Source organism: Peromyscus leucopus, chromosome 2 (assembly GCF_004664715.2).
Source record: "Peromyscus leucopus breed LL Stock chromosome 2, UCI_PerLeu_2.1, whole genome shotgun sequence".
In the NCBI taxonomy this organism is placed as follows: Eukaryota; Metazoa; Chordata; class Mammalia; order Rodentia; family Cricetidae; genus Peromyscus; species Peromyscus leucopus.
This window is the reverse complement of record NC_051064.1, coordinates 18,903,852-18,926,560: the sequence shown is the minus strand read 5'-3', so window position 1 is coordinate 18,926,560 and position 22,709 is coordinate 18,903,852. Positions and strand designations below refer to the sequence as shown.

The 22,709-nt window shown below is 42.7% G+C and overlaps 1 protein-coding gene across 1 annotated transcript in view; it reads left to right on the top strand.

Annotated features, from left to right (window-relative positions):
• The first annotated feature begins 15,652 nt into the window (after nt 1-15,652).
• Nucleotides 15,653-22,709, top strand: part of Cdh17 (cadherin 17) — a 69,309-nt gene continuing 62,252 nt past the window's right edge. The window contains exon 1 of the mRNA XM_028871638.2: nt 15,653-15,777. The gene's annotated coding sequence lies outside the window, so the exon portion shown is untranslated. The remainder of the gene's footprint in view (nt 15,778-22,709) is intronic.

The following is a 22,709-nucleotide window of genomic DNA, read 5'->3' as shown; positions in this document are numbered from 1 at the left end:
AGAACTGCAATGTTTGGAGAAGAGCACATTTCTTGGAGATGAGGTACTCATGAAATCACAAACAGCCGTAAGTAGTGTTGCCTGGCCATGCCTGGGATAGCTCAGCTACAGTGAAGGCAACCACTTCTTCCTTATGGTGGGACATGACCTTCCAGCTGAGAGTGCTCCTAATAACCAGTTGTTCCATGGCAATGGAGGTCTGGAGGAAAGACAAAGGGTGTCCACTGGAGAGAGGATGGAGGAGACCCCTCCCCACACACCTCAGGCCACAATGGCTGGGCCACCTCTGAGTGGGAGAGCCACCTGGGTAACTGCAAACTCCTAGAACAGAACAAAGTAAGAGAGACAGTTGGAGAGAATGTCATTGGGGTAGACACATTGATATTCTTTATAATTATTGTTTTATTACTTTTGTTCAGGTGTTTTGCCTACATGTATGTCTGTGCACCATGTGAGTTCCTGGTACTCACAGAGGCCAGGTGTTGGAACTGGACTTGTAGATAGTTGTGAGGTGTCATGTGGGAGCTGATAATTGCATCTGGGTTTTTTGGAAGAGCAGCCAGTGCTCTTAACTGCTGAGCCATCTCTCCAGCCCCCACATTAATTCCTATGATCTTTAAGTTGGTCAATCTTTTTAGTAGACTTGGGGAGCTCCCATAGCATTACCCTTCTTCATATGAAGGCAGAAGAGGATGAGATTTCACCAAAATCCAGAACAGCCAGAACTCCCATGATTGCATGCAGCCAAGGTTCAGAAACTCTGAATGAAAGTCATTATGTCTATGAAGCAAACTACTCACAGGTGTAGGAAAGGCAGGTGTCATTCAGTCCATGTCCTGTTAACTGCTGTTGGTGTTCTTTGGTCTACTATGGTTATTTAGAAAAGGTGCAGCCACCTGTCTTGTAGGTCTGGTTGGGTATAATCCTGGTTCTATGAAATTGTGTTTCTCATGACTAGAGGAACAGAATTGGAAAGATTCCATTATAAAAGGCTTTTCTCTGAAGTATGCCTGAAGCATGAATCTAATTAATCTTAATAATAACAACCCAGAGTCAGATATTGGGGTAAAAGCTGAAAGATCAGAGAAGCAAAGGAGCAGCCACAGTCACCTCTTACCTCTCTGACTCCTCAGACCAAAAAGGCTGAGCTCCTGTCTCCACCCCACCTTATCACTTCCTCTCTGCCCAGCCATATCACTTTCTGTTTCCTGTTTGTAAAGACCTCCAGACCTCTATGGTTAACTAGTGGCTCTGATCTTCAGGCAAGCTTTATTTGTTAGAACACAAACAAAATATTTCAACATTTCCCCCCATTTGTCTAAAATAAAAAGAGAAGGTTATAACTAACATAGAAAAACTATATACAATAAGTACAATAACTATATACAAATATATGCAGTCAATAATTACATTAGCAATGTCTAGTCTATTAACATTTGACAAATTCAGAGAAAATACTCTATTACCTAGCCTATCTTGGTGAGTCCAAAGTGTTGTACCTAATTCACTTTCTATCCTAACTTGTATTACCAACCCCAAACTATCTTTTAATGTCTCTCAACCCTATACACTTTACACCTCTTTAGTGAGTTTCTTTTTTGAATTTGTTAACAAGGAAAACTATAATTATAACTATTTAGTCTTTAACTCCATCAGATACCTGAGAAGGAAATAATATTACCTGAGTAAGCATGAAGTACAAACAAGTGACTTCCAAAAAACTTGAAAACTTACAGAAACAGCTGGCTGCCTTGACAATCACCCAAGGTTCCTCTGCAACATTGGGGTATCTGTATTTGGCCTACAGACCTAGAATATCTGACAGACTTATCTGTGAAGCAGGGTATTCTGAAGGGCTGTCCTACCTTGTCTTGGCAAAGTTTGGCACTCACCTTCTTTTGTGTCCTGCTTGTCCAATTTGAACACCATACTGCCAGCAGTTGAGGAAAGAGCATTTCCTTGCCCAGTGGCTAACTTTTGCCACAAAGAAAGTAAAGTCCATAAGGAGTTTCTTCGATGCCCATCATCTTCTCTTAAATAGATTGGTGCTGCCAGGAACAAACATGTCTTATTGTCATAAAAAAAAGAATCTATATTATTAAAACATCTTAAATGTCATATTCTGCAGATCTCTGAAGTGTTTGAAGACTACTTGTCTACCTAAAAATATATGTTTGGCCTTGAAAACATACCTAATATCACTACAAGTTTGATTGTAATAGGTGGCTAACTACTAACCTGAATTTCTTTATTATCCTAAATAGTGTGCAATAATAACTTTCAAGGACTAGGAATTTGCATTATATTGTTAAATGAGCTGTATAGGTATAATACATTGAACAAGAGTAGAAAGGTATATACAGTATGTTCTAAGAAAAATAACCTCAAATTTTTATCAATATACAAAAGCCCAAGGCAATGTAAAATATTTAAAACTAGTAGTTGCTTTTTTGGTTTAAAAGTAGATTCAACAATGTACCTTTTTCCCTATCGTTTCTATAACATATATGTAGTATAACAAAAATAACTTCAATTTTGTATCAATATACAAAAATCCAAGCCAATGTAAAATATTTAAAACTAGTGTTTGTTTTTTTTTTTTGGTTTAAAAGTAGATTCAATAATCTACCCTTTTATCCTATCTTATCTATACCCCCCCCCCTTTTTTTTTGTTTTTTCGAGACAAGGTTTCTCTGTGTTGCTTTGCGCCTTTTCTGGAACTTGCTTTGGAGATCAGGCTGGCCTCAAACTCAGAGATCTGCCTCCCAAGTTCTGGAATTAAAGGTGTGTGCCACCACCACCTGGCCTCCCCTTTTTTATTTTTAAACAAGAACCCTGGATCTAATCTCTATTGTTCAGCTTTTTTCCTGATCATTACCAATAACAACTTGTAACCAACCACCTTAAACAATGTTAAATATCCATAACCCACTCAATGACCAAAAACTACCCACCTCACCTTTTGGGAATGTGGGCATCATGTTCTTAAAATTACTTCCTACTGTCTGGGGGTGATGGTATTTTTAGGGTACCCTGAAAAAATTGGCATAATTATCAAGTCCTGGGAGAGCTAGCTGTATCATTTGTTGTCCAGTCTCTGTGCAATGATAAAATGCAGGGCTTATCTCAAGTCCTGCTAAAGTAGTCTGTGAGACTGGACTGTCTCACTTTGAAATTGTCCTGAGCAGTTTGTAGTCCAAAGCTGATCTTTGGATATGCTTGTCAGCTTAATGGTATTATCATCATCTTTGTGGACTCATCATTGTGGAGTCTCATCCTCCTTTTGGAAACTTTAAAGGTCACTGTTAGGTATGGTCATGGTTCACTTCAGAAAACTTAAACATTTTAAATGTCATATACAGCAGATCTCAAATAAGTTAAAGGATCAATATTTGTTAGTACATCCAGAGTACAAAAATTTAATTCATATTTACCTGATAGAGACTCAGACTCAAAATCATGTACAGGAAGCTAGATGAAATCTTTTTCTAGAATTAGTTAGTACTCTATATGACCATTAATATCATGACAAAAAGTTCAATACAACTTTTGATATAAAATTTTTACCTTAAGAAAAGTATTAAAGAGTCAAAATAAAACCAAAGGATTATGAGATTAGTGGCAATAAAATAGTCCCTAGATTTTGGTTTGATTTTTCTTCTGTCCCATATTAGATGGCTCTTCTAATATGAGACAGAGATTTTGGATTTCACTTTAAGAAGCATGCTTGGGTTTAGAGGAGGAGAGAGCTACACTCCAATTCCAAAGCTAGCTTTAATTTTCAATTGAACTGGAGCTACAAAAATACCATTTGTATTATATGTCTATAGAGAACAGCAGAAACAAACATTTGGGAAGATTTATGAAATTTTTACCTGTTGGAGATGTGACATACTAATAGGCCAATGTACTCTTTTTCTTGGGACACTTTCTGGATGATTTGTCCTTTTTCTTCACATTTGTCTGAAGATTCCTTAGCTAGATGCCTTCATTCTCCTGAAAAGACAAAAACAAAATCCTTCTCCAACCCTAATTTTTGGGAAGTTCCCTTTGGGAAAGTTATATCTGATCAAATGAAAAGCATTTGTTAGTTTTATAGGTTAGTTTAGGTTGAACAGCCCTGCTGTTTGATGAACTATCATCTCTTCTAATCAAGAGGTCTCTCTTGCTAAAATCTAATCTTTATCAAGTTTGATGATACACATAGCTTTTCTTCTCCTGTGGAAAGAAAAACAAAACCTCTCCCCAAAATAACATGTATTCTGGTTTCCATTCTGAGCTCAACATGTCTTTAAAGTATACAGGCTGATTTAATTCAGTAGTTTTTTCTATTATCTAATGTCTCACCAAAGCTGTTGTTCCTTTCTCATTAGCATTTAGAAAATTTAAAGTTAATAAAGCACTATGCAATCTATTTCTGGGGGGTCTTTATTACTCCTTTTTATTAAGCATATCTTTTAGAGTTCAATTTGATCTTTCTATAACTGCTTGCCCTATAGGATTATGTGGTATACCTGTAGTATGATTTATATTGTAATATGCAAGAAATTGTTTCATTTTTTCTAGAAACATATGCTGGAGCACTGTCAATCTTAATCTGTACAGGTATAACCATTATGGCCATAACTTCTAACAAATGTATGATTAAAGAAGCAGCCTTTTCAGAACTCAAAGCAGTTGCCCATTGAAATCCCGAATATGTATCTATGGTATTGTGTACCTATTTTAATTTTCCAAATTCTGCAAAATGAAACATATTCATCTGCCATAAATTTATTGCTGTGTTAACCACATATGGCTTTAATTTTCCTCTCTGTCATTCTGGCCCTATACATTTGACCCATCTCATGCTCTGTTTTACCTGAGATGATGTTCCAGTCCCTAAAACTGAACATTTACCTCTTTTTTTTTTTTTTTTTTTTTTGGTTTTTTGAGACAGGGTTTCTCTGCATAGCTTTGCACCTTTCCTGGAGCTCACTTGGTAGCCCAGGCTGGCCTCAAACTCACAGAGATCTGCCTGCCTCTGCCTCCCGAGTGCTGGGATTAAAGGCGTGCGCCACCAACGCCCGGCTACATTTACCTCTTGAAGAGGCCAATTTGGATGCTTTATTGTTACATCTGCACCTGTGTCTACAAGACCTTAACTGACAATGTCCTTTATTTGTATTTTTAATTTGGTTTTTGATCATTTATAGAAGTTTGCCAAAATATTTGCTTTATGATTTCTCTTAAAACTTTTGTTTTATCTTCTATAGCTGTTCTATCATCTAGAGCAGTATGGTTTCTTACAAGAGGCATTGGGTCCTTTAATTGCTCTGGGAAGGAGTTTCCTCCATGGTGACAGGAAACAACTGAATGAAATATGACATGGGGGCCTTTGAGAGGTCCCCCACAGGGCATTTCCCAATGGCAAAGGGTTATCTTGTCTGTCCCTTGTTGATCTATATTCATTGATCCAATGTCAGCCTTTGCCACATCTTCTGCATACTCCATAAAGGAGTGGCACTTTGTTTGGATTAGTCCTAGAAAAAACATTGTTTCTAGGAACACCCTGTCTACAATCCCTTTTCCGGTGACCTTGTTAGCCACAATGAAAACACCTAACATTTTGATTTTTCTTTAAGTCTCTGGAAATCACCTCTCCTATCCAAGCATCATTATGAATATGAGATTCAATATTGACTGTATCTTGGATCCATTCCTCTATGGGTGTTAATCTTGCTTTTAACAGCCTAATTACCCTTTTCATTGTGAATTAGCATTTTCAAAAGCCAGAGATTCAAATATTATTTGTGTAGCTTCTAAATTTGGTATTATTCTATTTACTGTTGACATCAATCTTTGTTAAAAAAAATCAGTGAAGGTTTCTTTTGGGCCCTGTATAACTTTAGTAAATAACTCAGTTTTCTTTCTGACTTTTTCAATTTTGTCCCAAGCATTCAAAGCTGCTGCATGGCATAGAGACAGAGTATGACCATCATATAGAGACTATTTTTGTACATAAGCATGATTGCCTTCTCCAAGAAGTTGGTTTTGGGAGATTTCCAGACCTCTAGCCTTACTTCATTGCACAACCATTTTAGCCTCATCTTTCCACCAGGTCCTCCACTGTAATTGAGGACCAGGCTACAAGACTGTTGTAACCAAGTCTCTCCAGTCTTGTGGGATAATTCTGTTACAAGTTGACCATGAGTTTAACATTTGCTTCACAAAAAGTGAATGCATACCATACGAGACTGTTGCTTCCTTAAATCTCCTCACATCTAACATTTCCACAGGAGTCCCTTTAGCTCTTACACAGCTTTGGGGATACTCTGTCATTTGGCAGTTCCTGCAAGGTGACTGGATAAATTAAGTTTGGCCACTTGAAAACCTTGGTTTGTTCATCTCTAACCTTATAATGCAATGCTGAGATTGGTTCTATTTTAAATTTCTCTGTCTGAGTCTGATTATCTCTATGGTCTGTTTTAATAATTTTTTTTTTTTTTAAAACTTGTATCTTGGCACTCATATTAACCAACTTTTCTAGGGATAAAACAAGAATGATCAAACTGATAATGTTTACAACTGACATTACATAAATCCCATCTAAGTTAATTATCCTCTCATTTTATTGTTCCATTTTTAAAACATCCATTGTGTAATCATACAGAGACCTAACTTCCTCCATTGTAATAGTGTTTCTCATTTTTTAACGTGGGAAAAAACTCTCTCTCTCTCTCTGTCTTTTTTTTTTTTAAACTAATTCCCCCTTTAAAGAAATCCCAGTTGTCTCACCAAATAGGCTGAGGATGATGGTGAAGATGTGAGGCTGACTGCTACTGCATAGAACAGTAGAATACTGAGCAGGTTTTCAAGGCAGCTCCTTAGTTTGGCAGCAGCCTGAGGAAGGTGTCCAGGGAAAACCCACAACCCACTGGGAGAAGGAACCTGCTGTCTGAAAAATGCACACAGGGGATTGTGAGGAAGAAGCACACGCAGCAGAGGCTGCCTGAAGGTAGAGCTGGCCGGTGATGGGGGGCGAACTCCGGCAGTGTTTGGAGCCCAAGTGCCTGTGGAGTTTGCTGCAGAGAGGCTTGGGGAAAAGAAAGGAACCTAGCCTGCAGGGCGGTGACTCCCGGCAGGCAGGAGTGCACTTCCGGCTTATGCTGGTGGCTACAAAGCCACAGGCAAGAGGCTTTTTCATGAATTTGCGCTCCAAAAGTTGTACCCCACATGAAGCTCAAGTCTAATTAATCAATAACAAAAACCCAGAGTCAAATATATATAGGGGTAAAAGCTGAAAGATCAGAGAAGCAAAGGAGCGGCCATAGTCACCTCTTACCTCTCCAGCTCCTCAGCCCGAAAAGTGCTGATCTCCTGTCTCAGCCCCACCTTATCACTTCCTCCCTCGGCCCACTCATATCACTTCCTGTCTCCTGTCTGTACAGACTTCCAGACCGCTATGGTTAACAGTGGCTAGCTCCACCCTCTGATCTTCAGGCAAGTTTTATTTGTCAGAACACAAACGAAATATCACAACATATACCTGCCTAATCCAGGATAAACCGGGTGGGGTTTACTGGGGCTCAGCGTGTGCCCAGGTGGTGCGGTAGGAATCTGGGCCAGCAATGTACTTCCTTCTTCCTTTAGTGGAGGGCCGGTGGGCCTCCTTTACCCGGAACCCCGAGTAGGGGAAAGTCGTGATGTTTCAGTTCCTGTCAGGTAGCGTCTGGAAATTTGGTTGTAAGGTAGACTGGCTCTTTGGAAGTTCTCCTGTGTTGATGTGGGTCCTGGGCTTACTGAACTAGAAGGCAAAACGGAGGACAGTTTGTTTTCTTGGTCTCCTGAGTTATTAGGTTTAGTGACACAGAAGGGAAATAGCCCTGTGAGGGGCAAGAGTAATGGCCAGTTATAGCATGTGGTCTGGCTAAGCATGAGCCAGGAGGGCTGCCGGGACCATCATGAAGGGGTAGCATGCAAGAAGGGACGTGTTTTAGAGGAATTAGTAAGGCTGGGGCTGGAGAGATGTTTTGGTGGTTATTAGTGTTTGGAAGGAGTCTGGTGGAAGATCCACCTCAGCTCCCTTCCCATCTCTTTCCCTAAACCCGCCCCTTCAAAGTCTGCCAAACACAGCTGCTCCCCCAGAAAGGCTCAGGAGGACTCCCACAGGGGATATGTAAGCGGCATCCCAGGAAACATGCTCGTGGTTCTTCCAGTCTTGTTCTTTTCTCCTCTCTGCAGGGAATTACCCAGGAGCACTTTACCCATTAAACCTGGGAATTTCCTGATTCGGTCTAATTCGGTTTGTTGCTGCAACAGAGAGGCCTTCAGGAGGCCTAAAACTTATCAATGAGCACTTGCTGCTCTTGCAGAGGACTAGAGTTTGGTGCCCAGCACATACATGGAAGAGTTCACAATTGCCTTTAACTCCAGCTCTAGGGGATCTAATGTCCTTTTCTGGTCTCTGTAGGCCCCCACACACATGTGTGTATGCACACACAAATGCATACACACACACACACACACACACACATAATGCAATAAGACAAATCTTAAAAAATGTTAACTGTGGATTATGGAGTTTGTTGTGATTATGGGATGTAGGTATAGCTGTGGGTAAATAGATGGTCAGACCTCTGATCAGAGAAGAGACCTGAGCTGGAGAGAGAAATTTGATACACCTAATCTCCCAGAGTGCGGTACAAAGTAAGATAATCTGGGCTTGGACCCAAGGAGCCCAACATACACAGTGGCAAGGGATTGCCTCCACAGGCAGAAGAAAACCAGGACAGTTCTGGTGAGGACACCCTGGGACAAGGGTGACTTATCGAGAGCTAGTGATGGTGTTGAATGCTATCAGAGGTCACAACGGCACAGACCAAGAGTGCCATTCTGATTTTCACAGGACAGTGGTTGGTCATCTTAGCAAGTGCTGTTTCTGTGTGGTGACAGATGGATGTTTCTGTGTGGAGGATGCCAGACACACAGATATGACCACTTAACTAGATGTAAGCAAAAGCTTGTTTGGTGAAATCCAATGAGAGGTCTCAGAAAACCAAGATCACTATCAGCTCCTGGAATTTAAAGAACATGTAAGGTCAAATCAAGAGTTTATCTGACTGTGAGAAAAAATGTCTGTGGCTGACTGGGCATGCTGTGTCTGCCAGATCCGGCCTGATAGTTGTCAGAGATATCTCTGCAGAAATGGGTCCTGCCTGGTGGGAAAATATCTTAACAAGCACAGGCCTTGCTGAAGAGTGTTTACTGGTGACAGAGCACTAAGCTAGTGCTGTTCATGTGAGGACTCCTGCATCAGAAATCTAGAGTGTTGGTACAATGCCAGGTCCCTGGGGTTCCAGACCTACTGAGCCAGCACCTCAGGATGTAAGCTAGGCTTGGAAAAACTCTTCAGGTTTGGAAGGCCCAGCAGGCATCTGTCCGGTACACAGCTGGGAATATGAGTGCTTACTACCGGGGCCCTCCCCAGTTTCCTCAAGCGGTTAACAGGAGCCCGAGTAAGGAACAGCGTGGACTAGCAACTACAGATAATTCAAATATCCGTGGAATGAACAACTGCTGACTGGGTCTCTATCTGCCAGGTGGACATGGGGCTTGGGGTTTTGTTATTAGCTTCAAACTTCTTTTTTTTATTTTTTTTATTTTAAAGATTTGTTTTATTCATTTTTGATTATTTATCTGTATATGGATTTGTGCAGATGAGGCCCGAAGAGGTCAGCAGATCTCTCGGAGCTGGAGTTACAGGTAGTTGTGAATCGCCTGATGTGGGTGCTGGGATCTCCAATCCTCTAGAAGAGCAGTATGCATACTCAATTACTGAACCCTCTCTCCAGCCCTCAAAGTTCTCAACTGAATATTTTTAGCACCAGTATAAGGTGGCTGTCAGCTACAAGTATTTCAACAACAGTGTGGTGGTCTGAATAAGAACGGCCCCCACAGGCTCATAGATTTGAATGCTTAGTCACCAGGGTGTGGCACTATTTAAAAGGATGAAAAGTAACAGGAAGTGTGGCCTTGTTAGATGAAGCACGTCACTGGGGGTGGGCTTTGAGGTTTCAAAAGCCCATGCCAAGCCCCGAGTGCCTCTCTCTCTCTCTGCCTGCAGATCAGGATAAAGTTCTCAACTGCTTCTCCAGTACCGTGTCTGCCATGAAGATAATGGACTAAACCTCTGAAACTGTAAATCAGCCCCAATTAAATGCTATTATAAGAGTTGCCTTGATTATAGTGTCCCTTCACAGTAATAGAACAGTGACTAAGACAAGCAGTGCATATGGTTCAATGCTGTTAGCTCATAATTGATTTTATTATCTGAGTTCAAAATCCTTTAATGGTACCCTATAGTTAATCTGGTTTAGAAAATTCTAACAAACAAAACAAGAAAAACAACAACAAGAAAAAGAGCCTCGGAAGACACTCAGAACCAGGTATAAGAACTATGGGAAGGTGGAAACCATGCTGTTTGAATTAGTCACGGAACAGATCCTGGCCTGGGAGGGGAAAGGAATCAGGGAAGATTTGTTTTCAGCTGTAAGTACTGACTAGCAGGAAATTAGTTTTGCTTCATCCAACGGAAAACATGTGGAACAAAAATAATGTAAACTATTACTTGGAAGGCATGCAGAGTCGTTTGGTTGTCTGGGTTCCTGCCAGCTGGTTGAGTCTGTAGGTGAGTAAGCTTGACTGTTCAGAACTATTGAATTATGTAACCAAAGGGTGTTCAGGTGTAGAAAGTGATTCCTAAGAGATGGTGGATGGCACCATTGTCTTTTGTCATTAAGTTAACAGATTCAGGACAGAGAGTAAGTAATTAAAACATTTCCATACACGTCTATTAGGGAAGGTGAGTGTGGATAGGCTGATGTACAGTATGTAACTCATTATTTAGAGAAATAGTTCAAGTGCTTGCAAGTAGAAAATGTCAGCACTAATTGATTCCAGTTTCCTGAGTTTTAAAGGCTAAATCTAACAGAAATGTACCACACTTTAAATTTTAAGAGCGATTCTCAGTTTTCATATTTTTCTGCAAGTCTACCTGTACATTTTTTGCTAATTAACCTGATTGATAAATGTGACATTATTTGTGAAATTTCTATGGCTAATGTTAGAGGAGTGGCTAAAATATCAGCATGAATCCTAATTGGTCTTATTAATAAAAACCCGGAGTCAGATATCAGGGTGAAAGCTGAAAGATCAGAGAAGCAAAATAACCAGCCAATAATTCTTATCTCTACAAAATCCTCAGCCAAAAGGGCTTTGAGCTCCTGTCTCTTCCTGCCTTACATTCCTCTCTCTGCCCAGCCACATCACTTCCTGTCTCCACCTCCCTAGTGCTGGGATTAAAGATGTGAGATTCTAAGTGCTGGGATCAAAGGTGTGTGCTACCACTGCCTGGCTCTATTTTCTCTTTTAGACTGGATCAATCTTGTGTAGCCCAAGGGGGCCTTGAATACACAGAGATCCATCTGCCTCTGCCTCCCGAGTGCTGGTCTTAAAGGTGTGTGCCACCTCTACCTGGCCTTAATGGCTAACTATTGGCTTACTCTGCACTCTGATCTTCAGGCAAGCTTTATTTGTTAGATTATACACAAAATATCACCACAACAGACAAAAGTGCTAAAATGTTTCACCTTCATGAAGCTATCTACAAATAAAAGCATTTTTTGTTGTTTTATTTTTTTCCAGACAGGGGTTCTCTGTGTAGCTCTGGCTATCCTGTGTAGACCAGGCTAGCCTTGAACTTGGAGATCTGCCTTCCTCTGCCTTCCGAGTGCTGGGATTAAAGGCATGAGACACCACTGCCTGGCTAAAAGCATTTTCATACCCTCTTGTTTACTTGTCTTTAAAAATAAAATATTTTGCTGGGCGGTGGTGGCGTACCCATTTAATCCCAGCACTTGGGAGGCCGAGCCAGGCAGATCTCTGTGAGTTCCAGGCCAGTCTGGTCTAGAGAGCAAGATCCAGGACAGGCACCAGAACTACACAGACAAACTCTGTCTCAAAAAATCCAAAAAAAAATTTTAATTAGTATATTGGGAATTTCACATGTGTATACAATGTATTTTGATCATATGTGCCCCCACTCCTCCCATAACTCCTCTCAGATCCAGCTGACACTCCCCAGAGTATTGTCCTCCTTTTGTGTGTGTGTGAGTGTATGAGTGTGTGTGAGTATGTGTTGTGTGTGTGTATGTGTGTTGTAAGTGTGTGTGTATGTGTTGTGTGTGTGAATGTGTGTTGTAAGTGTGTGTGTATGTGTTGTGTGTGTGAGTGTGTGCTGTGTGCTGTGTGTGTGTGTGTGTGTGTGTGTGTGTGTGTGTGTAATTCATTGAATCCAGTTTGTGCTGCTCATATACTCATGGATGTGGGTCTGTCCGCTGGAGTGTAGGTCAACCTCCCAGGGACCACACCTTGAAAGAGACTCTTCCTTCTCCAGAAACCATCAACGGTCCACAAATCCTAGATTAGGGTTGGGGCTCCTAAGCCACTGCACCTCCATGCTGGGATGTTGCCTGGCTTGACCCTGTGGAGGTGGCCCCAGGGGCCGTGAGCTCATGAGTGCATCTTTCTTTTCATGTCGGGAAGACACTGTTCACTCCAGACCTCCCTGACCACTGGCACTTATGATCTCCCCATCCCCTTACCCCATAGTCCCTGAGCCTTAGGGCTGAGGGAGTGATGTAAATGTCCTGTTCATGGCTGAACACTCACACGGAGTCTCTGCACTTGGACTAGTTGTTAGTTTCTGAGTTAGCCTCTGTCCACTGCACAAATAAACTTCTTTGAGGTCTCAGAGCTGTACTAATCTATGGGTAAAGAGATAAAAATTTAGAAGGCAGTTTGATATTATGTTTATTTAGCAAAATAACAGTAGTAGATTTGTCCCTGGCCCCATGAGTCTCCCAACCTTGGGCTCTTGGCCTGATTTACAGCACCAGGTCCATGTTACCTCCTGTGGGGCAGGTCTGAAATACAATCAGAGAGTGGTTGGTTACTCTATCACATTTGTTCCACTCTTGCCCTGCTGGTTGTTATTGTAGCTCTCAGGAGTTACAGTGAGACCCTTGATGACTTTTCTCCCCCAGAAGCCTGCATGGCATCTTCTAGTACTATTAAAGCTAGCCAGCAGAGGGGAGCTTCCTGGTCAGTACCAGCTTGATTTTCTCCATGCCCTGTGATCAAGGTGTGTGGAGGTGTCAGTAAGAGGGTCTTAGCATAAAGTTCTGGTGAGCAGCTAAGTAATAGGCTGTATTGTTTGGGGGTCTCTAGGATACCCCTGACCAACAGCTTATCTTATACTTGTTGGGCTTTTTGTTTTGGTGACCTATGGCTTATGGGAGGAACATTAGGTACCTACAATTGAACTCTTTTATATAAACATTAATTTTTCATGTATTGTTTGCATGTTTTTTGTGTGTAGATATGTATGCATGTGTGTACCTCAGGAATTAGTTTATTTGAGACAAGGTCTCCGAGCTGGGACTGAGGGCCAACTGATTAGGTAAGACTGGTTGGCCAGCAAACTCCAAAGATGTTCCTGTGTCTTTAGTTCTGGGATTCCAAGTACATGCTGCATACCTGCTTGTCACGTGGGGTGGAGGGAGAGGGGGAAGAGGTCAAACTCTAGTCCTCAGCCTTGAACAATGGGCACTTCACTCAGCTCTTTCCTCACCCCTAGTCAATTGTTTATGTCGTAAAAACCCTACATTTTTGCTGTCAAGGAGGGAAACACTGCTTTTCATGGCCTGTATTGTCCTTGCTCCTGCTGCTACCAAGAAGGCTTTGCTCCATTGTCCCTGCATGGATGAATTTCTGAAACACAGTGGCATCCACCCTGACTCATGTAACATCAGTCTTTGGAGTTAGTCTGGGGGAATGACTGCTCTGATGAGTATTGACGTTGCTCTCAGAACCACATGGACCAGTTATTTCAGAGAACAAAGGAGTCCAGAAATTCAATCCCATGTTACTTGGAGGGCTGTTTTGGACTTTTCAGGGTTGACTCAACCAATTCTGAGTTGGGAGCCAAGGATTGAAGTAGCATAAAATAGGTCACACAAGCAGGATCATGGTCGCCTCCCAAGAAGAATGGCCATGGGAGAGTTTACTGTGGTATTCACATGGAGTTGGAAGAGTCCAGCCATGAATGCTGTTGGGGCTTTAAATCAGACAGACTAGGTAGGATAGAGGCCTAACTGTTTCACAGGCCGTGCGACTCCACCAGATTCAAAATCTCTTCCTGCTGTTTTCTCTGTCTAAGCTGGTATCTATTCATAGACTTGAGAAGACACCTTTAACTGAAATGCCCACACACCATGGGCGCAGCAGCATGGTATTATTACTGAAAACAACAATGATCTAGAAAGTTATCCATCTGTGCCTTTTCTTAAAAACCTTTGCAGACTAAATTTACGCACATTATTAAAAGACTATTATTGGGCAAGAAGCCGCTCCTTCCAGAGAAGTCCTGTGAGAAAAGGTCTAGCTAATTGATTCCAGGAAGTGAAACATCAGGCAGGCTGATGCTACTTGATTTTGTGGTCATTTTGACTAGCAGACCGGAGAGTAGAGAAGACAGAAACTTGAGAAGTTCTTGGCCATGTTAATCTTGCTTCTCTAAATTCAGTGAGACTGAAGAGGAAGGGCTGGCTGTTCCTGGATGCTCTGCTCCGCCACAGATGCTGACATCCATGTGCAATGGAGCTGTTTCACTTTTGGGATACCCAGTATGTAGGGTCTTTCCATCGGTGGTTTGGAGGACTCAGGAAAGCTGCTCCAGAGATCTTGGAGGGAGGGGGCTTCCATCAAGAGCAGGCCTGATCTTTCAGGGTCCTGAACCCAGCAATGGAGGGAAAAGACAATGGTGGCTTCAGAAGGTCCGCAGAAACAGGGCAAAGTTTGACATATGGGACCTCTGACTGTCATGGCTTCACATTTTCAGGATGGCTTCCCAGTGCCACTGAAGTGTGGGAATTAGCCATCAGTCAGAATGAAGCCTTGACTTAAGACCTAGATAGCATTAGCTTTTAAAAAATGCTATTCTATAGCATTTTGCCTGGAATACTTGGTAAGATTGGAATTATCTCAGGGAAGCCCACTCCCTGAATTGTGTGTGGGGTTGGTTTGTGTTTTGGGGAAGTTTTAGTTGTCTCACATAGTCTTTGAATGGAACCCTTGGCTTCAGAAGCCTACAGCCCTGTGTCTTTTAGCATGCCATCTGGGTCATCTCCAGGCTCTCTTGCCAGTGGCTGTCAGTGGACTGCCTTGTCACCAGACTTGGTGCCTTGTCTTTTCTATTTGCATGGAACTTATACAAGTACTTGTTGACAGGGTCTCCTTTGCAGACACTGCACTCAGTGTTGGCGGAAAATGTAAACAACTCTCTGGGATGCCACAAGGAGCACACTCCAGAGATAGCTGGATACACAGCCAACTTCATCATTCCAACTTCTTAACTTCTAATTTGCTCATATATTAGACAACAATAACAACCCAGCAACCAGTTTGAAAGCATGCTCAGTATGAAAGGAACTCTTTGGCATATAAAGCAACTTCTTTCCTGGATTGAATGTACCTTTTATGGTACCCAGTGGCTCTCCGGGATCAATAAAAATGTTAGTGGTTAATGTTTGACTCTTTCACTGGAGGTGAAGGGAGAGGCTAGAGGAAGAGAGCAGGTAGAGGAAGTGTCTCTGGGGTTCTCTAGCTGCAGCAGGTGTCTCCACAGCTGAATGGAAGACGACAAATTCTAAGCAGTGTTTTCTTACTTGCAGAAAGGTAAGGGTGGATTGTCCTCACCATTGGTTCAGTAACAACACTTCAGTTTTAGGTGGTGGGGTTGCAGGTGTGGGGGACTGAAGAAGGACTGGATAAATGTATTCTTCAAGGTGCAGTGTGCAGTATTGCCGGAAAAGGCACCTTTTCCTGGTGTCGTTAGCTTTTGGGGAGGACATAGATTCTTTCTCTAACAGTTCCGTCTCATGAGTCTGTATTTCAGACATTCACTGGATGAAGTGGCTTTGGTTGAACTGAGCTTTGAGTGGAATTAAAGGAAATATTGGGTTCTCTGAAGTGTAAATGAATATTAACAGCTGTTATTTGTAATTAGCATCTACAACTGGGTTGACGACACTCTAGAACTCCGTTGTAGAAATTGGAGTTAGAATCTTATTCTTATAAACTGAACATCTCTCAGATGTCTTTAAAGAGTGTTCTGTCTACTTTTCAGAGAAGACGAATCCAGTGTCTGATTCTTAGGACTAACTGGGACATGGTGGGAAGGGGTGGCACAGAGGAGAACGGAGACTTTTAAAGAAAATACTAGAATAAGAATTAAAGAGAGAGAACTAGTCCTGCCTCTCAGTCTGGAAAGGGAGGCTAGTGTGTGTGTGTGTGTGCGTGTGTGTGTGTGTGTGTGTGTGTGTGTGTGTGTAACCTTCTGGTTTCCCTCATGGCTGATGAGCTGTTTGCTTATGAGGGATTCTTAAGATGTCATATGTCACTTGGAATCTTTGTAGTTGTGGTCTTTGCCTGTGTCTCTTGATTACAGATGACTTTGTAGGGATGAAGCAGAGGCTCCCTGTAGTAGGCTGCGCCAAGCCAAGCAGACTGTTCGGAAATGCCTTCTCTGATACTTTTCTCTCTTTATTTTTCTATAAGAATGCAAGTTCAAGCAGGGTTTGTTTAAGAGAAGAGAGCATACATTCAGATGACAAGGAGAAGGGCACCGTTGAGGTTTTCTAAAGAAGTAAGAGGAATCCTTTTCCTGAGAGTCTTCAGTTGACTGTGGGGCATATACTTCATGAGTCTCCGGGGTTAGTCAGTTGGGTTGGGCCAGTTTCATCTGTGACTGGCTAGAGTACATGAGGCAGAGCACTTACGCCCTCTGAACCCTAATCTTTTCCATTTAGATAACAGATAACCTGCCTAAATGGGGGACCATGAGGAGCACACGCACAGATAAAGTGTTTACTGCAAGGGTAGACCCTCCATGAATGTTGACTTCTTTTCCCGGAGAAAGCAGGTGACTGAGCCAGGTAGGGCTGAGGTGTTGCTGTTTGCTCTGTAGGGAATACAAGACAAGCCCAATGATGCACAGGAAAGAGTCTTTCTAGATGGGCACTGCTATTTAGTGCAGTTTGTGGTTCTCCTGCATGCTGGGATGATAGGCGTGTAACACCACAACCTTCTAGAAAGATCACACACACACACACACACACACACACACACACACACACACACACACCCCTATGCTAAGAACCCATGTTCTACTGTCAAAGGAAGGATCTAGAAAGAAAACATGATCCACTTCCATGTCTAGAGAGGTGAGTCTGGGAAGAGATGCTGAGCATTGTGTTGTTTCTTTCTCACAAGGTCCACAAATAAACATGCACATAGGAGTGGAAACATTTGTTTATTTGTTGGCATAAAATTGTGTTCATTCAGAAATCTCTGGTGTTTAATTTAGAATGGGTTTAGTCTTTCTGTGGCCTGCCCACCTCAGCTTGACCTGGCTCAGTTACCCGGACTTTCTCCTGGAAAAGAAGTCAACATTCACTGAGTGACTACCCTCGCAGTAAACAAGGAAAGAAGTAGACAATTTTCTTGGGGGCAGATCCATCTGCCATTTGTAAGTTGTGAGAACAAACAGGAACATTTACTTCACTTTGACATATGTTAACTTAATGCAATTATTAATTATATTACAACAGATACTTTTGTGTAAGCCATATGTAACAGATTAATCTATGCTTGGTAGTGGCATGGGTGGTGAAAGAAAACCTTAATTTTTCTTCAAAGTATTCTGTAATGATGACAATTTGAATTTTATCCAAGCTATTCAGATTCAATAATTTCTTACCATATTTCAAAGATTATGACTTGTAGGTATGTTTTTTTTTTTCTCTGATGCTAGGGATTAACTCCAGGGCCACATGCAGGTAGGCAAGTGTTGCAGGCAGCTCTTGAGTTGGAAAATCAGAATGCCTGATCTCTGTCCTGGAAGATGTTTAAAGATGAGCATCTTTCTCTCATGCATGCTGCTTAGTTAATGGTTCCTTCCCCTATCTCCGCATTCAGTCAATAAAACCTTTCCTCAACTTCTCTGAGTTTAGTTAACTGCCTTGTATGATAGTGGGACCCATATCACAGGGTTGTTGTATTTAAACAAATAGATTTTCCAAAGTGCTTAGCTTTAGCAAAAGTTTGTAAACGCAAGCTTTAAAAGACACTCAAGTCATTATAAAGCTTTTAGGGTTAGATACCCTTCATTAGGCAGAATGAAGTTAAATTCACTTTTGATTCCTCTCTTCTGCATAGTCATCAGTTAAGATTAACTACCAAAGGGAGACTGTCAGCCTCCTGCACGTGAGCATGACTACCTGTTTGCTTGCCTATATATGTATGTTGTACTTGTCTCAAGGTCATTTTGCAAATTAACTAGTACAATAGCAAACGGTGACTTTTTTTTTACATCCTCCAATGTCTCCATCCTGTGGTATAGAATGGAATTTAGATGAACTCCTATTGAGTTTTGGAGGCCAACATGTGTAATCTTAGGCTTTATCCACACGAAGAAATGCTGCTTACCACAAAAGAAACCTTCATAAAAAAAAATCAAGCCATCTTTTATGAGATATAGCAATCCCTACCTCTGTCTTTAGGTCAGAGATGACCCTCATTGTAGTGGCCTACTATGTATGGAGTCTTTCTGCACCCCCTCCCAGGGAACCTGGGCTGTAACCTGCTCACATCAGGGAATACAGGGCTAAATCCTGTCTCCTGGAGTAAGATAGGTGAAAAGTATATTGTTATGCCCACATCAAAGTCCTCATCCCTCTGATGACTTGGGACACCTTTCCTGGGGGCTAGAGTATTAGATGCTTTCTCCAATAGTTACATTTCTGTTGCTGTGGTAAAATATCAAGACAGCTTAGAAGGAAGTGTTTATTTGGGTTTATGGTTTCAGAGAGAGTGAGTCCATAATGAGATGGGTAGGTGGGACTTGGCAACAGGCAGTAGGTAGGCATGGCAGCAGGAGCAAGGATCAGAAAGATCACATCTTCAACTGCAATATGAAGCAAAGAGTCAGCTGGAAAGCAGGAAACGGCTGTGAACCTCAAGGCTCCCCCTGAATGATTCACTTCCTCTATTAAGGCTGTACCGTCTCCCCAAATAGTGAGCAGCTTGGGATCAAGTGTTCCCTTAACTTCGGGTTTCTCCCTCAAGCCTCCACAGCTAGTGTGTCTTGGGAGACTTGGAGTGGAGAGCCTTTTTTTCTTCACAGCTGGCCCGATCCTTGTCTAGTTTGTGGGCATGCTAGGTGGAAAGAAAGCCAACTAGGAGACCATGAAAATGTTCCTCAAAATATTCCTGAGAGCTCTGTTATTTATCTAACAAAGGTAATTACATTAGTAATTCTATTATAATTAATCATGTAAATTTAAATTATTTTAACTTCTCCAGGGGAACTATCTGTCCTCTTGTGAATTCATGTATTACATGCCTCCAATTTTGGATACCTAAGTCCAGATTCTCATATTCAGAGAACAGCTTATCCACACTGTGAGGCTTAGTGAGACCAAACAGCTTGGTTTTTTAATGGGGTCTGGGGTAGATGTGGGGGTGTCTGCGCCCCTTCCCTTTCCTTCTTTTCTTTTCCTTCAGCTCTAAGCAGACCACACTGCCGCTTCCCACCTCAGGAGTCATTAGTCAGCAGACCTCATTTTATGCCTGGGTGCTTGTTTCTAGCTTATTAAGAATTGCTTTAATTGGGTCTCTAATTTGTCAAGAGTGCAAATTGGTCAGCTCCTACTTAAGCGATGTAATTGGTGCCAGTGATTTGTGAGCCAGAGCAGGAAGATGGGCTTGGGCGACCTCGGCATGGCTTGGTGAACAATAGTGTAAGCCAGCTTTTAATCTGATCTTTATTCATATCTGGCCTTGCCTTACATTTATGCTGCTCTTAGCAATATACAACGCGGCTGTAAAACAAATGACACACGGGCTCTCGGCGCTGCTCGGTTGTGGAGGCGCACGAGTCCAGTCACATCCTTTCCTGCCCACACCGCCCTGTGATAAACGAATCCGGTGTCCTTCTCCCACACCTTCCTTGCTTTTTGCATGGCTCATTCCTCAGTGTTGGATGAGTTACTTCAGAGCTCATTGGTGTCACTCTCTTCCCTCAAAAACCCAAATGAAAAGGACCACAGATGATCGACCTTATTTAGGATTTGCCTCGCACTTAGCTTTTCACCAGGTGTGTGTGTGTGTGTGTGTGTGTGTGTGTGTGTGTGTGTGTGTGTGTGTGTATCAGTGTTCGCATGTTGAGTTTCTGTAGGTTTGGAAATCAGAGACCTAGAAAGTCCCTGTAATTATGCAGAGAAGTAGAGAAGTGGAGAGAGTGTCTTCAGCTGGTGGAGAGCCTTTGAGAAGCATTAGAGACCAGCAGGAGACGTGCTCAGACTTGTGCTTCCAATGTCACCTTGGGGATGCCCTGAGATGTGTGATAACATATTAGCACTGAGAAGTCTCCTTGGAGGCCACCTCTGTCATAGGATGGCAGCACCGTGTTCAATAAAGGTCAAGAATGAGTGGCTGAAGCAGAATTCACCATCTCATGGTTCTGGAGCTCATGTCTAAGACCTAGGTGTCTGCAGGGTTCCTTCTGAGGTCCATGGAGGAAATTCTGTTCCAGGCTCTCCTACAGATGGCTGCCTTTATGTTCAAGAGGTCTTCTTTCTTGTTTATGAATCTGTGTTCCAATTTCCCGTTTTTATAGGGATAGCAGCCATCTTGGGTTAAGGCCCATCCTGATGTCCTCATTTTAACTCAGTTTTCTCTCTTCCTTCCTTCCTTCCTTCCTTCCTTCCTTCCTTCCTTCCTTCCTTCCTTCCTTCCTTCCTTCCCTCCCTCCCTCCCTCCCTCCCTCCCTCCCTCCCTCCCTCCCTCCTTTCTTTCTTTCTTTCTTTCTTTCTTTCTTTCTTTCTTTCTTTCTTTCTTTCTTGGTTGTTTGAGACAGGATTTTTCTCTGTAGCTTTGCGCCTTTCCTGGAACTCACTCTGTAGCCCAGACTGGTCTCGAACTCACAGAGATCCGTCTACCTCTGCCTCCCGAGTACTGGGATTAAAGGCGTGCACCACCACCGCCTGGTTTAACTCCGTTTTCTATGAAGAATCTGAAATGAGGTGACATGTTGAGGAAGTTGGGAGTTAGCACTCTGACATATGAACTTGGGAGGAAGACACATTATTCCACCAATCCCACTGGGGCTTGGTTAAAGATTGGGAGGCTCCGGGGTGAGGCTCAGAGGGGATGTGAGGAAAGAACAATAAAAAAAAAAATACATTCTATACGAGAGCAAAATCTCTCAGACTGACACAGCTTTGGCCTTGGCATGGTGTGAGGTGTACGCGTTAGGGCAGGCGAGTCACGTCAGCGCAGGAAGAGGAGGAGCAGACATAAAGCACAAGCAAATCTTTTCAAACGTGTGGAAGTGTATATAATGGGTGGAAGTGATGCTTTCAGGGTAGACAGCCTGGAAGGGATCCTGGCAGTGTGACCTCGGCCAAGTCTCTTAATCTCTCAGACTTTTGCTGTTTGATGTTTTCATCTTCAATGCATGTGGTATCTGCTTCATAGGGTTCCTCAGGAAAAAAAATCATAAGATAATTCATAGGAAAGTCTCAGCACCATGTGGCTTGTTGTGATCCTACACAGTCTGCAGGGATGTCTGTGGCTTCCGGGCTATGGTGGACTCTGGGAAGGCACCTCCCTGAGAGAGGTCCACATTCAAGGTCAAGCCCTGATAAGCCACCTGCTGGGGGAGGTGACTGAGGTCTTCTGTTCGAAACTCATTACGAGCCCAGAGCCTTTGATCTTTGTTACTGCAGGTACGCTAGACCTTCAGATAGTCACCATAGCAACTGTCTGACTTGGTCTTTGCACCTGAGGGAGACCCTGACAACAGCAAAATTTCCAAGCAGATGGCTGGGTCAGCCCTTCAGAGGAGACGCCACTGAGTTATGGAAAAGTCAGCTAAGCTTTGTCCAGGTGATATCTCCCTCTGAGTTGTCCTATGATGTGGGTGTCAGTGGCTTTAGACAGCTTCAGTGGTTTCCTGTCAGGGTCTGATATTCACCTAGTGAGTCATGCTCCGCAAAGAGGAAGTAAAATCAAGACCCGTCTGAGAGAACAAAGTTCTTAGACATAATTCTAGCATTGGTGTAGTTTGCTCTGAGTCATTTGGGGAAAGGCTTCAACTTGCCGTTCCATTTGCCTATTTGGAGGCTGCTTGGCAACCGTTGCTTGAGGAGTGGGCCTGTCAGGAAGTGGGCTGTGAGAGGAGATGTCTGGGCCAGTGGTGTTTCAAGTGCTGGCGGAGAAGTGCAGATGGCAGGATGTCACACCCTGTCCCAGCATTAACCCTTGACTCCCAGCATTCTCAAAGGTGGATACTCTCACTGCCTTTTGCTTTAAGATGAGTGACCAGGGCCATAAGTCAGGGCAGAAGCCTGGCCCCAAACCAATCAGTCTCTAGAGTTCACAGTTCTTACAACTTCGTGGTGTGGAGGATTGTCCTCAGATATGCCATGACGCCTTTCCAAAGACAGGGCAAGTGGTCATTTCTATTTCCCGCAGGAAACCGTCCTGTGAGTGGTAATACTATATGCAAATGATGAATAGGTGTCTTTTCATCACTACCTGTCTGA